The sequence below is a fragment of the Dermochelys coriacea genome, chromosome 2, assembly GCF_009764565.3.
Source record: "Dermochelys coriacea isolate rDerCor1 chromosome 2, rDerCor1.pri.v4, whole genome shotgun sequence".
Lineage (NCBI taxonomy): Eukaryota > Metazoa > Chordata > Testudines > Dermochelyidae > Dermochelys > Dermochelys coriacea.
Window position 1 is genome coordinate 97,823,527 of NC_050069.1, and position 14,286 is coordinate 97,837,812.

At 41.7% G+C, this 14,286-nt stretch overlaps 1 protein-coding gene across 1 annotated transcript in view; it reads left to right on the forward strand.

Annotated features, from left to right (window-relative positions):
* CCDC102B (coiled-coil domain containing 102B) overlaps positions 1 to 14,286 on the forward strand; it is a 371,099-nt gene that overhangs the window by 36,061 nt on the left and 320,752 nt on the right. The gene's annotated exons all lie outside the window — the stretch shown is intronic.

The following is a 14,286-nucleotide window of genomic DNA, read 5'->3' on the forward strand; positions in this document are numbered from 1 at the left end:
TCGCATCTCATGCCTCCCAACCAGCGGGGTCTCCTTCTGCTTTCTCCCCCCAGACATATCATCTGGTCCACTCTCCGCATTGGTACCTGTGGAGAGAACATGAAAGCGGTTAGTTACCTGTGTCTGTGTTACTGGAACCCGGACATTCCGCTTACCTCTTCTGGAGGTCACATGTTGCCAAGCTTCTTCACTGGCCTCTTGGCTCCTCTGTGCAACCTGCTCTATATCTTTAGAGCTTTGTGCCCCTAGAAGGCTATCCTGAGTTTGGTCCAGAAAATCCTCAGTCTCTCGTATACAACGCAGGGTCGTTACCTGTTGCTCCAGACCTTCCATCTTCTCTTCCAATATGGAGACCAGCTTGCACTTTGTACAGACAAAGTCGCTTCTGTCCTGTGGAAGAAAGACAAACATGGCACATCCAGTGCAGGTCACAATAGCTGAACCCCCCCCTTCCATATCACCTACCTACTATGAGCTTCCTCAGAGACGTTGGCAAGATGTAAGCCTCACTGGGCTCACTCCAGGCGAACTCCCAGGCAAACTCCTGCTGTGAGCTGCTCTGCTGTCCCCGCTGCTCCGCTGCTCCGCTGCCGCTCAGCTGGTTCGCGAGGCTCTGGCTATTTTCAAACAGCCAGGCTTCCCTGACGCAAACACACAGACACCCTAATGCCCGCCCCCTGCAGGCTAGCAGCCAATCAGACACTCACTCAGGCTCTCTCCCTGCCCTCCCAGCAAACACACGCTCGGATACTTCCTCAGCAAGCAAACACACACACTCGGATACTTACCAGTCCCAGGCAAACTCCTGCTGTGAGCTGCTCTGCTGTCCCCGCTGCTCCGCTGGTTCGCTGCCGCTCAGCTGGTTCGCGAGGCTCTGGCAATTTATTGTTTTGAGACCCCATATGTAATTCATATGAATGGTATTAAGAGTTATAAACAAAATTGATGTTCTTATGCAGATTTAGATCAAATTATAAATTGGTCAAGTGAGCAGACAACATGGGAACAGTATAAAATGTAACAAAGATCTAAAGCTTATAAAAAAAGGAAACTATGTATTAATCAATTTACACCTCAGAGCATCTAGGAAATAACTCCAAACTTTAAAATTATAGTTTTAGTCTTGACTGTTATCATGCTGAACACTATAGATGTGACTCACCACTGTGGCACTCCTTCTATACACTGGTGTCACTTCATTAAAATCAATAGAATTACACTGGCATGAAACTGGGATAACCCATGGTGAATTGGGGTCCATTTGTCCTGACCCATACATGCTGTAAAACTGTCCAGTGGTGATTCAGCCTGTATTAGTTACTGACAGTCCTTGCCACAGTTGGTACTTTTCATAATCTAGACCAGACTAGAGAGGACACAGGCATATTTGTTCTAGAATTTGCTTGTTCCTATAGGGCTTTTTGTTTCTTTGCTTTTAAAGGTTCTGAAAACCACATACACGTCCTTGCGTTTTGAGTATGGCATATCTACTTTATCTGTGCAGGGTGCCTATCTGGCATATTACAGCTGGAAAGTAATTCTAAATTGTCTGAAATAAGACCCAGTAAAAAGCCTTGACGATGATATTACTGCCAGAAAACATGATTTTTTCCCCAAGGGTCCATAAGAATGATGCATAGATTATTCATAAAATAGATTGTTGATTGTTTTGATTTTGGATATGTTTCCTTTTGATGATTTTTTAGTCACTGAGAGCTTCCCAGCTTTTGGGATGAATGAAGTTAACTGTTGCGTTGATCTTTTATCCAGCTGCCTGCTTTGCAGTGGTACAACTAAGTGCTGACTTTCACAAGAATGACAGCACTTAGAAAGATTCATGGCATAATCTTTGAGTGCTTGCACGCTCAGATGCTTTTACCCCCCCCCCCCCCCGCGAGAATGCTGGAGCTGAAGAGTTTTCTGCAGCAGTAGGCTCCGAGCAGCACAGGCACCCTGCACATCTTCAGGATCCCTCCTGAGCCTGCATAAGGGCAGCACCACCCCACTCAGTTCTTTGTCACTGCCTATAGCTTGACTTGAAGCTCCCCTTCTGGTTTCCCTCATGGTTTCTCTTCTGTGTAGTCACAGATTTTACCTCTTTACCTTAACTGTAAATAGTTAACTAACACTTAAAAAAAAAAAAAGGAAGATACCAACCAGATATTTTATTTTAAGTTATTTTAATATTTTTCACTGTTAGACACAGATGGCATGCAGTGCTTGCCAGGTTTTAAGCATTGCCCATCATGTAGGGTCTGTCCTCTAATAGTGACCCCCACACAAACTGCCTTTTTTGCCTCAGTGAAGGACCTATTAAGGAGAGGTGCAGATTTCCAGAAATGTTCATATCAACCACACCTCATGAAGCAGGCCATGAGGCCCACCTCAGATCATTAGGGTGGCTGCTATTGTTTCTGATGGCCTCCTAGGCTCAGACTCTTCTCAATGGAGAAAGAGGGGTTGATTTTTCTCTTTGGGACCTCCCTAAAAAAGGACCCATAAAACAGACCAGAACCACTTGAAGTTGAAGACCGACTCCTTTTCTTCAAAAAAGGTCTTGGAACATCACTGGGACACTTCAGGTATTCAGGGTAGAACTGGTCTGTCAACCTGTGCCTCTCTAGTACAGGTGTAGGAAATATGGTACTGTGTCATCATCTGCAGCACCATTTGCAGGACTGCCATTGAATCTGGTTCCCACTAACATGGTTTCAATACATTACTGGTACTGACAACTTCACAAGTGTATTAGACAGCCAAGGATTTATTTTGCCTCTCTATCCTAGACTTCCCTATGGTGCAGTATTCCATTGCACTAGTGGTATCTCCTGCTATTCCAGGCCAGTCTGGCTCCTCACTCTTCTGACGTAGAGACAGCACCAGCTAAGAAATGTGACAACGAGTTGGTCCTGTTTCCATCTCTGATGCTAGCACATGCCAGGTTGGCTCTGGTAAGGTTTTCGGCCTCAGTTGCACTCCGTCTTGGTGCTTGTGGCCTTAGTACCAGAACTTTTGTCAGAGTGGGTACCAACCACAGCTTGTATTTTGGCACCAACTACACGGTCTTTCCCATGACTGATACCATACTATACCATACTCTCAACATCTTGGGATGCTTTTGCAATACTGACTACCATGCTTGCCTTGGTACTGATGTTGGCCTCTTCACAATGAGCTACAGATGAGTCAGGCCACCTTGTGGCTTCATCAGACCACCCCTGATTCCCTCTGACTACTCGGATCGCTCCTTGCATACTGGTTTGGAGTCCTCCAGTATCCCCTGCTAGATGGACTAGCAAATCTTCTAGGCTGCTGCCAGAAGGAGAGCCAATACTAGAAGCAGAACCAATCAGGCAGCAGAGACACATTGTTGTGGCTGTCCATGCCTTTATGCTCTTGTTTAGTGACCTTTTTTGAAACCCTGGGGTGTCTCCTGCCTCCCACCGCCCCATCCCCAGTCTTGATCCTGGTTGAGAGGAAGGTTACCAGAGTGTCGGCAAAGCAGCTTCTAGAGCCACTTAGTATCATGACCAGGATGTGGGTGGTCATTCCATGAGATGGGAATCAGGCTGAGTCAGGCATTTGGAGGCCATATTCTGCAATGGGCTAGTGGGCAAATCAAGAGTCGGGCCAAGCAGGGAGCTGTCTGAGGCCACCGCTCCAGTCCTGCTGGATGGTACTTCCTTTTGAACCCAGCCTCACAAGGCCCTTCCACAGGAACCAAGCCTAAGTCTTTTGTGGTGATATGGAGGCATCAGTCTCCCTTAACCCCCATGGTCCCAGGTTCTAGTCCTGTAAGTTCTAACACCTATGTTTAAAGCATACAGAGACACTGCTTTCCTACAGCAGCCAGTGCTGCAGGAGGAACTGTTGCTGAAAGAGCTGGGTCTACTACAGGAAGAGCTATTGGCTCTCCTTGTCCTCTCATTCCAGAAGATTTTAAGTCTCATCAGGACCTGCTGAGAAGAATGGCTGTGACTTTAGGTGTACAAACTGAAGTTGTACAAGAAAACACTCAAACTGTTGGATATTCTCCTAGCAGCTGCCCTGGTTGGCTAGCACTCCCAATTAATGAGGCTCTTCTATAGACTTTTGTGGCACCTGGTTCCCAACACTTTGTGCCCCTGGCATGGCTGTGGACTGGTTAGTCAAGAAGAGAGAGACTGCTCAGTGGCAGTTCAGGCAATATTGCTTGATAGTAACAAGCAGACCACCAGACCAACGTATTTGGTTAAATCAAAGCATTTTTTCAATCTGGTCCACTCTCCAGGGAATCATGCCAGCAGCTAAAATTCAGGACGTTTTAGATGACCTGTTATATCTTTGATCTTCTCTAAGGTCTATCTCTAAGCTCCCTGAAAGTCCAATTAGCAGCGATCTCAACTATCCATCCCCCTATTCAGGGGAAATAATTTTTTCTCTTCCCCATCCCATGGTGTCTAGACTTATAAAAGGGATTGTTTAGCTTTGTCTGCCTGCTAAAGATATGGTACCCCTTTGGGACCATAACATTTTATTAGCTGCTTTGATGGATCCTTCATTTGAGTCTATGGTCATGTGTTCTTGGCCTTGCCTGTGTCCAAATGCATCCTTTCTAATTGCCATTACATCAGAAGAGTGCGTGAGTTTCAGGATCTGATGGCAGGACCTCCATATACACTATATTTTTTCAAAGATAAAGTAGCTTGGAGACTACATCTTAATTTTTTTTTTTACTAAAATACAATCTGCATTTCATTAGACCCAGCCTTATCTGGTTTGTGTGTTTCCCTTCCTCCCACTGCCTGCCCCCCCCCCCGCCACATTCAAATAAGGATGAAGAGCAGTAGCACACTTTGGAGGTAAGGCAAGCACTGGCCTTCTAGCTGGATATCTCCTGGGTTCTTCATTTTCTATGCTGACAGAATGCAAGGTCAAGCAGTTTCAGCACAGACAGTTTCCAGATGGATTGCTTCTGGTATCATGACAGAATATGGAGTAGAGAACACTTTTCTCCTCAGCCCAGTCAACAAGAGCTCAAGCCACTCTGGTAACTTGTTTAAGGGACATCCCCATACTGGACAATTGTAGGGATGCTACTTCATTCTTCTATGCATGTCTTATTACACTTATTATCACTTATTACATTGTTGGGACTGCTTCAAGATCTGATGCAAACTTTGGAGGGACACTCCATGCCCCACCTCCTAATGATACTGCTTTTGATTCACCTGAATGTGCAGCTACTAACAGAAGGAAAAATGGTTTCAGAGTGGTAGCCGTGTTAGTCTGTATCCGCAAAAAGAACAGGAGTACTTGTGGCTCATTAGAAACTAACAAATATATTTGAGCATAAGCTTTCATGGGCTAAAACCCACTTCATAGGATGCTTGCAGTGGAAAATACAGTAGGAAGATATACATACACAGAGAACATGAAAAAATGAGTATTGCCATATCCACTATAATGAGAGTGATCAGTTAAGGTGAGCTATTATCAGCAGAAGAGAAAAAATCTTTTGTAGTGATGATCGGGATGGCCCGTTTCCAACAGTTGAAAAGAAGGTTTAAGCTGTCTTATAGTGGGTATGGCAACACCCATTTTTTCACGTTTTCTCTTTGTATATATATCTCTTCCTATTGTATTTTCCACTGCATGCATCCTATGAAGAGGGTTTTAGCCCAGGAAAGCTTATGTTCAAATACATTTGTTAGTCTCTAAGGTGCCACAAGTACTCCTCATTCTTTTAGAAGAAGAAAATTTTACTTACAGAGGCACTGACTTCCTTTCTACCCATGGGGTAAGACCCAGGAGCTGAAATTTTAACAGAATTTTCTTGGTTGGCTATCTGTTGACCAGAATATTAATGGTTAATACATGTTGTCTCACTGCCAACCTTCACTCCATAAATCAAGAATTTCTCTCTAACTAGATAATGATGTTGTACATTGCTTATCAGTGCTAGGGAACAATAAGGCAAGTTTTTATATAATATAGATAGGGAATAGACCCAAATTCCTGATTGTGTTTGCCAAACTCTGTGTGCTCTCTAGCTTTTTTTTCCCCTTTTCATATAGCTTAAACAATTAGGTGTTTTTGTCTCATGTTATTTTTCACCCTACTGATGTTCTGAGGAAAATGTATTTGTACTCTGTGTATGTAACTGAAGATCAATCAACTATGGAAAATTCAGTAGGGGTTAAGTGTAGTCTGAAGACATTAAACATCTGGAGCTATCAGCAGGGAAAAGGTAGGGGTCCGTGGAAGTTGTTCACTCGTCTCTCCATCCATAAAAGAGAGGAAATTAAGAATGCAAAGGAAAGGAGGGACCCTGTGACTTGAGGACAGAAGTGCTTTTCCACAATCCTCTGAAGGATCAGTTTGGGGGCTTCCATTACCATCTAAAAGCGTGTGTGTTTCTTAGACTACTATAGCCCTGAGATGTGTATGTGGACCTCTTTTCTTGAACAACTTGCAATATCCAACCTTGGAGCATGAGTGGGGATTTTGCATTTTGGTTGTTTCCATCTTGTGAACCAGGTTGACCTGTCAACTCAACCTGCTGTCCCATTTGTCTTGATGCATATATTCACTGGGCCTTATGAACCCCAGAAGACCACATAGCTAAGTGGGCTGAATAGGGGTGGAATAGAGAGAGTATAGTTTTAAATACATCAGGAAGACTTATCACAGAACTGAAGGTCTTACTGTGATTATTATTAAAAAAACGAGGAGTACTTGTGGCACCTTGGAGACTAACAAATTTATTTGGGCATAAGCTTTCATGGGCTAAAACCCACTTCATCAAGGGTGTTAGCCTACGAAAGATTATGCCCAAATAAATTTATTAGTCTCTAAGGTGCCATAAGTACTCCCTCGTTTTTTTTGCTGATACAGACTAACACAGCTACCACTCTGAAACCTGTGATTATAATATCACTGGAGCAACTTCATTGAATCCTCCTCTTTCTTTCGGATCCAGAGCCTCAGCTGTTATAAATCTGCATAGCTCCATGGAAGTTGATGGAATTATGCTGATTTTCCACCAGCTGAGAAGGGGAATACAATTAAATGGCACCAGTGATTACTTGGTTTCATATACTGTAATATAAACAAAATGCTTATCCTCTTTAAGTTCTCATTTTGTGAAAAATTGCAAATCTTAATTGTAATAATATTGACCAAAAAAATCATCACCAAGTATTACTGTGACTGAAAAAGATTAGAGGACTTTTTTCCTGGGATTTTTTTTTAAATGTCTATATTCTGATCATTAAATTGTAGTTTTGTTTACAGTCTAAGCTCTTAGGGACAAAAACGGATTCTGTAAGATGTTTACCTTAATGGGTCACTGATCTCTAGGAGCAGCTGTGCAGGAGGGGAAGTCACTGTGTTTGTGGATTTTTCACAAAACAAGGAAGAGAAATATTTTGAGAAGTCAATATAGAACTTCAAAAATGGTCAGGAGACTTGGGAGTAGATATGATGGCTGAAAGGACTCTTTAACTCTTTATTTTTTCTAGTTGACTAGATTTCAAATTGATAGTGTCCTTTTAAAAGTTTACATAAGAATGGCCATACTGGGTCAGACCAAAGGTCCATCTAGCCCAGTATCCTGTACTTCCAACAGTGGCCAATGCTGGTACCCCAGAGGGAATGAACAGAACAGGTAATTGTCAAGTGATCCATCCCCTGTCACCCATTCTCAACTTCTGGCAAACAGAGGCTAGGGACACCATCCCTGCCCATCCTGGATAATAGCTATTGATGGACCTATCTTCCATGAACTTACCTAGGTTTTTTTTTTTTTTTTTTTTTTAAAACACCGTTATGCAGGGGGAAGAAAGCAGACAAAGTTCAACATGTGTTACAGGCAAAGTCTCTTTCCTCAGCCACAACTCAGAGTTGAGAGGCAACAGTAAATCCCCTGTGTAACATTTAGCTTTCCTTGTTACTCCGCCTTCTACAGATTGACACACACATGCTCTTCTCATGTTTTCCGAGATGCAGCCTCTTGTTTTTAGTGATGTGCTGTCAATGGCAGTAGCCATGTGACGTTATCCTATATAAAGCAACAATTGCAAAATTACCACAGACAGGCACATTAAAATGATCCATTCTATCCTCTTGACATGTACATTTGAAAGCTATTATGCTCTCAAGCATAACCTAATGAAGTGATTCCTGCGTATGTGGAGACTTATAACTGATTATCTCTTAGAGTCGTATTGCCTCTATTAAAGAGGAGTGCGAGTGCTAATATTAACAATTCATGGTTACAAAAGCTTTCTTATTGTGGTCTCTGCCTAATAAACAGAGCATGGGTGCCATCTGCCCTATTTTTCACTCACAGTAACTTATTTACATCTTTTGCGTCCTCTAACATTTAGCTCTCAAAACAATAGGAACAAGAGATATAACTTCACGCAACATACTTTCCATAGACTAAAAGATCTATATTTGGGGAGAAGGGGAAACCCTGAGAAAACAGGCTTTATTCCACCATTTTAGAGGCAGATTAATATTTCCAGGAATTAGTGATCAGAAATTGAGATCACTCAGCATGGCTGATCACAATTTCTCTGTCAAAACTCGTTTTTGACCAAAAAAAAATTGCTTTTTCAAGTTAACAAATTTTTCCATGAACCGTGTTTCTTATCTGCCTAGTATTTTTTAATTTTTAACCAAAAAACCTGAAGGCCCCAAAGCTGAAACACTTTTTGGCAGAAAATAAAATTTATTCAAAGGTTCTGCTGCAGTGCCTCTTTGGAATTTGGTACGTAGCTGGGGAGCTCAGCCCATGCATCTTCCATAATGGGAGGGATAGCTAGGATGTGTCATGGTGGTTTTATCAAGCTACTCATCTAACCATTTAGATTGATCTTTTTGTGCTACAGTGTGGTCTAAGCATTGTCTTTGAGTAGTTTTATTTGCCTCTGAGTACCATCTGATAGCTTGTCATAATAGATTAAATAACTACCAACCTGTCCCTAACTAAAGAAATGATTTAAAACAGAAGAAAAAGTTCAAGCCAAATGCTGAAGGAAGGAATCAACATCTTTTCACATCTGGCCAGTTGGAGGAAGGGGAGGAAATCAGACTTAATTTGTAGAAGAGCCCTCCTCATACCAATACCCAATTACAAAGTGACTGCAAATTACTAGCAGACTAAAAGTTACTTGCATGTCTTGAAAGTTTTCAAATGAATAACTCTGAAACTTCTTTGGAAGGATAAGGAAAATTATTTTAAGTTTATTGTACTAATACATCGTTTCCCCATGATGTGGGAGCCTTGAATATCTTTTACTCATTCAATTTATTATAATTTTGAAAATTAATAATCCAGGCTTCAGGTTCTTGACAATTATCTCTACATACACCCACAACTTGCTATTTTCCTGGTATTTGAAGTCAGAAAGCCAATTAAACCTGACTCTCCTTTGGTTATGTCTGAACTGGGCCAAGTTCAGGGCCTTCTTGGTTCAGGGACCTCATCAATGGAACTCCCTTCCTTTTGAAAATTAGGAGGCCTGCATTTTTGCCAGATAACTGGCCTGACAACAGAGATAATACAGTTGACTGCAACCACATTTATTAGTTGCTCATCAAAATGGTCTTGGAACCTATTGGGGTTCCCTCCACACTTTGAACTCTAGGTACAGACGTGGGGTCCCACATGAAAGACCCCCTAAGCATATTTTTATCAGCTTAGGTTAAAAATTTTCCCAAGGTACAAATTCCACTGTGTCCTTGAACGGTATGCTGCCACCACCAAGTGACTTAACAAATAATCAGGGAAAGGACCACTTGGCATCCCTACTCCCCAAAATATCCCCCAAGCCCTTACACCCCCTTTCCTGGGGAGGCTTGAGAATAATATCCTAACCAATTGGTTACAAAGTGATCACAGACCCAAACCCCTGGGTCTTAGGACAATAGAGAAATCAGTCAGGTTCTTAAAAGAAGGATTTTATTTAAAAAAGGTAAAAATCACCTTTGTAAAATCAGGATGGAAAAAACTTTACAGAGTAACAAAAGATTCAAAAACACAGAGGATTTCCCTCTGGGACAAACTTTACAAAAGTTACAAAAAGAAAAACCAGGAATACACCTTCCTCTCAGCACAGAGAAAATCACAAGCCAAAACAAAAATAAGCTAACACATTCCCTTGCTAGTACTTACTAATTCTAATGGAGTTCGATTGCTTGCTTCCTTGATCTGTGTCCGGCAAGCACACAGAACAGACAGACCAAAACTTCCCCCTCCCCCACAAACCCCCCAGATTTGCAAGTATTTTGTCCCCTTATTTGTCCTTTTGGTCAGGTGCCAGCCAGCTTTCCTGATCTTCTTAACCCTTTACAGGTAAAAGGATTTTGTGCCTCTAGCCAGGAGGGATTTTATAGTACTATATGCAAGAAGGTTGTTACCCTTCCCTTTATATTTATGACAGAACCTTTCCTGGTCATATAGTAAATGGTTTTTCAATAACTGAAAGTGACATTCATTGTAAATAACTGCTCAAACTCAGAAGTCTACCTAGTGAGTGAGTCAAGGGTAATGAAATCATTCATCTCCAGAGAAAATGATTGGTCAAGGATTTTATGATTTACAAATCTAACAAAGTAGCTGTTGAAATCAGATTAAATGTTAGTTAAGGTGTCACGGAGAATTCCACTTTATTACTGTAAACCACACAGAATATTTTGTTAGAGGTTTTTTCCATAATCATGGCTCGATGCATCCCTGCATTATGGCACTTTTTTTTTTACCACATTGAAAATACCCACCAGAGAATATCCCCAGGATAAGGTTTCCACCATTAACCCTCCACTGGCATAGAGCTGTGGCTGGAACACACTGTGTTCTGGCTAGCCACTGTTCCCTGTGGCTCTGAGGAGTTCTGATGCCAGGGGCTCGGCTGATGAGCCCTAGAATCAATAAAGGAACTTCAGATTGTGTCCACAGTGTTTTAGGATCCATGTGGGTATTCTAATAATACAATTTGCTGTTCTGGCTTTGTGTGTGTGTGTATGTATCTTTTCCATGCCAGATCTTTTACACTGTTAGAGATGTTGTTGATAACATGGATTAGCAATGCTGTCTAGTAGGTTGATGACTCTGATCTCACCTTTGCCATTGCCTGGTCTAGACCTTGGAAAAGACATACTTACAGCAACAGTTTTCAAAAATGGCCTGTAATTTTGAGTGGCCAAATCCAATTCAAATCTATTGAAACTGCAAGTGCTCATCATTTCTGGTAAAACAGGCTGAGTTATTTTAAGTTGGATACTCAAAATTACAGATCATTTTTGAAAATCTGCACCTTAAACACTGCCCCAAGTATCCCAATGGTGAAATGCAAGTAATGCTGCCTCATAAGGCTGTTATGAGGGTTAATTAGCTGTCAATTGTACAGTATGGTCTATGTCCGGGATCTGCAACCTTTGGCCCGCGGCCCACCGGGTAAGCGCCCTGGCGGGCTGGGCTGGTTTGTTTACCTGCCGCATTCACAGATTTGGCCGATCACGGCTCCCACTGGCCGCAGTTTACTGTTCCAGGCCAATGGGGGCTGCGGGAAGCGGTGCGGGCTGAGGGATGTGCTGGCCACTGCTTCCCGCAGCCCCAATTGGCCTGGAGTGGTGGACTGCGGTCAGTGCGAGCTGCGATCAGCCAAACCTGTGGACGTGGCAGGTAAACAAACCGGCCTGGTCTGCCAGGGGGCTTATCCTGCACGAGCCAGAGGTTGCCGATCCCTATTCTATATGCATAAGACGGTTAAAATGCTATGCAATATTATCTTTATCTGGCCTCCCTACAACACGGTACTGCCATGCATGCAGAATAAGTGGCTTGTGGAGGAAAATAGGAGATGTAAAATCTTGATTTTGACTGACTGTGTTAGTGGACCTTCTGTGATAGAAAGGAAAAGCAGCAAATATCTAGTGCCACAATCTTTAGGGCTAGCCCTGTCTTTATATTATTTGTCAGTTTGGAATATGTAGTAATACATAGTTGTGTTTTTTTTTTTCTACATAGCACTTTTCATCTGTAGATCTCAAAGTGCATTACAGAAAAGGTTAGTATCATCCTGATTTTTTCAGATGGGGAAACTGAGGTAAAGAGGTGCAGCAACTTGCAAAAGGTCACTCAGTAGACCAGGTGGAAATCAGGGAATATATCTTGTTTCTTGAGTCCCAGTCCAGTGTTCTATCCACGGGGCCATACAGTCTATCTGGCCAAGATTTGATTGCACGTGTTCTATCCACACATCCATTATAGCAGAGGCTTTCAACTGATACAAATTGCTGGCACATGATGGCATAGATCACATTGGTAGATGCGCAGGTGAATGAGCCTCTGATAGTGTGGCTGATGTGATTAGGCCCTATGATGGTGTTCCCTGAATAGATATTCAGTGATCACTCTCCTTACAGTGTGTATGATAAAACCCATTGTTTCATGGTGTGTGTGTGTGTGTGTGTGTGTGTGTGTATATATATATCTCCTCACTGTATTTTCCACCAAATGCATCTGATGAACTGAGCTGTAGCTCACAAAAGCTTATGCTCAAATAAATTTGTTAGTCTCTAAGGTGCCACAAGTACTCCTTTTCTTTTTGCTTCATCAATGACGTTTTTCCTCAAATTGTGTGCACTATGATAGACTGTGACATTGCTCAAGGGGGTCACATCATAGCCTGTTTCCCAAGGGTTTGATCCCATTGTCACAATTCAGGGCAACTCCTCCATAATCGCTCAAGTGAACCCACTCTAGACTTTTGGCTCTTCAGTGCTCTCCTTCCTGCCCAAGATTTTGCAGGCTGTGCAGTTCTCTACCTATACAGTGGTCTCCTCAGCAACCCAGACCTGCCTCAAAGGTCAGCCTGTGTTTTGCTTTCTCTCCAAAGGCTATAAACAGTCTAACGGCCCACTGTTGTAAGTTACCACACGACTCTTTCTAAGCAAGCACGCATTTATTCTTAAAGTGAATGTATCACAGAAATAACATTTAAAAAAAAGTACTTACGCACATGCTAAAAAGCTTACCAGAGTTCCCCAGCTCCAATTTTGGTCTCTGAGAGGTATTAGCCCTTCAAAACCTACAAGATCATAACTGTCTTAGATTGAGAACCAGAACAGCCATGAATTCTTCATTCTTTCCTTTTATACAGCTTGGGCCTTTGATTTTGGCCTTTTATAACAGGTGATCCTCAGACAACTTCTTTGGGCGTAGTTATAAAAGTCTGGGGTTTTGTATAACCAAAATTGGGAAATAGGTATCAATCTCCCTCTAAAGTAGTAGTTCTCAACCTATTTACCATCGTGGGCTGCATCCAATACTACTTGTATGGCCCCGAGAGTGTTTTCAATAAGCAAAACCACTACTTACCCTTATCTACGTGAACATCAACAAATGTCCAATTTTAGGTGGAAATATAAATCCTTCTGCATAATATTCCTCTTCTCTTAATCAGCATTGTATAGCTATGCGCAACATTGAGAATGGAGAGGAGGGTTTGTGATAGAGTAAATACATATTTCAGCTTTTTTTTCCCAAAAGAGTGGAGTTACACTGAAGTCCAGATATTAAACTCCTTCAAGAACTTTTGGTACTTTTTTGTACTTGGTACTTATTATCCAGCTTGTAATTTTGTCCTTACTGTTGCTTCTGATGCTGAATGATGCAACTTTATCTCATAATTCTGTTTTATGACATTTCTATACAGAAAAAACAACCACATACTTTTGGTATAGTATGACTTGTAGTTTAAATTTGTGAAAACAAGAAGCAAGAATAAAAATAAAGTCTCTATGAGAGAGAGCAATGTGTGTCTCTCAGTCAGCTACTGTCTTTGAAGAGAGACAGATTTCTTATAATGTAAAGAGCAAAGGAATCGCACTACTAGCTGCAGTGTAGATATAGTTATGTTGTAACAATGATCCAGAAACATTTAATAAATGACAAATAATATGAATGTTCTGCAAAGTCAAATACCAATTAAAACTGTCTGGGAACATCTGATTGGTGATTGAAAAAAAACTGCAGAAGCTCCTGGCTAATATGCATAAAAATGAGAGCAAAGCATTACGCTAAAATAACTTGTTAATTGCTTTAATTTTTTCAAGATGAAATGTTGGTAAATAATTTGTTACTGGACTTTCATTTAGGTTGTTTTTCAAATTAATGTAATAACTTTAAAAACTAATCACCATAATATATAAATCACTGAAACAAGCTAGATGTTGGTTTGTAGAAGTAGCAATGCTTACCTACAGTATCCATTCTTCTGTTGATACTGGCAGGAC